This window comes from Syngnathus leptorhynchus, unplaced genomic scaffold (assembly GCF_054491065.1).
Source record: "Syngnathus leptorhynchus isolate UIUO unplaced genomic scaffold, UIUO_Slep HiC_scaffold_43, whole genome shotgun sequence".
Lineage (NCBI taxonomy): Eukaryota > Metazoa > Chordata > Actinopteri > Syngnathiformes > Syngnathidae > Syngnathus > Syngnathus leptorhynchus.
The window spans coordinates 700,001-702,500 of NW_028232010.1; the positions used below are offsets into that span (position 1 = coordinate 700,001).

At 61.0% G+C, this 2,500-nt stretch overlaps 1 pseudogene; it reads left to right on the forward strand.

Moving 5' to 3' along the window:
• Nucleotides 1–2,500, forward strand: part of LOC147038692 (28S ribosomal RNA) — a 7,921-nt pseudogene that overhangs the window by 3,356 nt on the left and 2,065 nt on the right.

The following is a 2,500-nucleotide window of genomic DNA, read 5'->3' on the forward strand; positions in this document are numbered from 1 at the left end:
GAGACTTGTCTCCCTGAGCGCTACTGAAGCAGCAGTAGTGTCTCGGATTCTGCAGTAGGATGACTACCTATGAATTAGGAGGAAGGGCGATACCGGACACTACGAGAATCCTGGGGCCGCCGTCTGAACCCGGCGACGGTACTCATGTAGCTCCCTCTCCCCGGTTGCCCGTCTGATCCCGGCGGGCTCCGAGTAACCCATTTCCTATCTGACCGACTGGCAATCATGACCTGCCTTGGTAGGGCCCCCATCGGCCTCGGCTTGCCGACACTGGTGGACGGTTCCTACCCACTGCGGGTCGCCCTCTAGCACCTTGCAGGCTGGCTTGTGCGCTCGCTCGGCGCCCTGCTGGTACGCCTGGTGTGACTGAATGGTGGCGAGACTGAGACGAACCGAGACGGTGCTGATGCCGTTACACATAGTGATAATACACAAAGGCTGGATGTGGCGCCTTCTGTCGAATGTAATTTCTCAAATCCTAGCGGAAACGCAAGTACTGTGAAGCCTGGGCAGCCGTGATGAGTGCTGGTCGCTGGATGGCTTTACGGGGAGCGAGCTCGGCATCTCTGATGGGGGCCTCTCCCGAGTGGGTCGGACTGTGGACTTGGCTTTGGTTGGGGGCAGGCCTTACTGGGTCGTGCCGGCTGCTGCCCGGGTTTGATTCTTAGTAAAGTCTTAAAGGGAACGGTGACTGAGCTCTGGCTGAGCCGAGCTGCCCAGGATTGCGGACCTGGGTTATCAAGAACCGCGGAGGCACGGCTTAATGGGGGGTCGTGACTGCTCGAGCGACCTCATCTTCACGTGCTTGAGGTTGGGTGCGTGTATGGCGTGTGATCAACCGCCTCGGAGGCCATGGGGACCAACTTTCGGGGTTTGGCTGAGGGTCCTCGAACGGCTGTAGTCATGTCTACAGACCATGTTGCGAAAACTCCTTTGGTTCGGAAGTCCGTGTCGCAGCTGCACAGAGTCGGAGTCACAGTCAGTCTGGCCGGTGGAGCGGGTGGACCCAGGCTGGCGAAGCTCCTGACAACTCCTCAGTGGCACTGGTGGCCGCCGTCGGTCTGGTTATGAGAGTATGGGCGACGGATGCTATGATGGTGCCACAGCTTGTTTCTGGGAGGGCATTTTGACAGAGATGCCTGTGGTATGTTGTGCGGGTGTGAGTCGCCGGCATATCACTGACGAGTGGGGTTGTCCGACGCGTGTCGGGTGACGAAACGAGTGAGGTGGATATGGAGGTCCCTGTGTGACGGCACGGCAGGCAGTTTGTAGGGTGAGTGAGACACCTTGCGGCTGTTGCGCTGGTCAAGGAAGGAGGTCAGAGCCTGTACTGACCGAGTCTCCTGCTTCATTCAACTTGGCCGGTTTTGAACGCTATGCTCGTGGTCGAGTCCAGGCAGGACTGGGGGTCTGGCCCCTCAGGCTGGGCTTCGGCCGGGAAGCAACTGATGAGGCTGTCTGCCATGTGAAGGGTGCGTGGAATCGATCCCAGGGTTCTCAAAGGGACGGGGCTTGATAGCCGGGTCTGCTGGGAGGCTTGCCGGAGGGTGGGCTGAACAGTAGCTGGCGGTCGCTTACTGGCCGTGCGAGGGCTTTCGACTCGGTTTCCCATGGTCATGGCCTGTGTGTAGTGGGAAGCTAGGCGTACTGGACGCGTGAGGGCGATTCGTCGCCCGTGTGGGCTGCTCATTGGGGTGGGCTGCGGTGGCACCGACACCGAGCTCGCAGCTGCGGGTTTGGACTGTGGAGAGGGATTTGTCCCTATGACCCTGCCTTTCTCGCTATGGATTCTCTCATCCATGCTTTTGAACGCTTGTGCTGCTTCTTCTGGGGCGAAGGCCGAATTCGCTGCGGCGCCTGCCATGCTGGGCTACTCCAGATGGGCTGCTTGATGAGGGGACTTTGTCCTGCTCAAGATGGTGGTCCGCGGGACAGGCCGGTGTGGTTGGTGGTAGCCAGGAGGACGATGGTGAAAGGGGAGGCGACAGGTGGCGCGAAGCAGTGGTTGTCCCGGCTCGTCCGCAGTGGGGGGGCCGCTGCCTAGCATGGGCCTTGGCTGGCTGTCGTGGTTCCCAGTACAGGTTGGTGGGCCTGGACACCTCATTGGTCTCTGTGGATGTGGAAGATCCCTGGAGTGTGGTACGGTGCGAGGGTCTGCCCGGACGGTTTGCGGGTCACTGTGGAGATGGACCGGGGCGGTGTGTCGTTCAGCGACACTGGGGCACCGTCCCGGCTGCTGTTGCGGGTCCGTCAGTCGTCCCGGCTGGCGGCTTGCTGGTGGCTTTGCCTGGGATGCCTTGTGGGCCTGGGTGTGGGTGCGTGCGTGCTCCGTAATGATGGGATCGGGCCTGTGGACCCGCGGGGCCTTCGGCTGGGGGGCCTCGTTAGGGAAGTGGTCTGGTTGGTGTCACACGTCGAGCTGCTGCGTCATGCCTGGGGTCTCTGGTGGGACAACCTGCTGGGTGTCTGGGTGGGGTCGTTGGCTTGGAAGATCACCTGT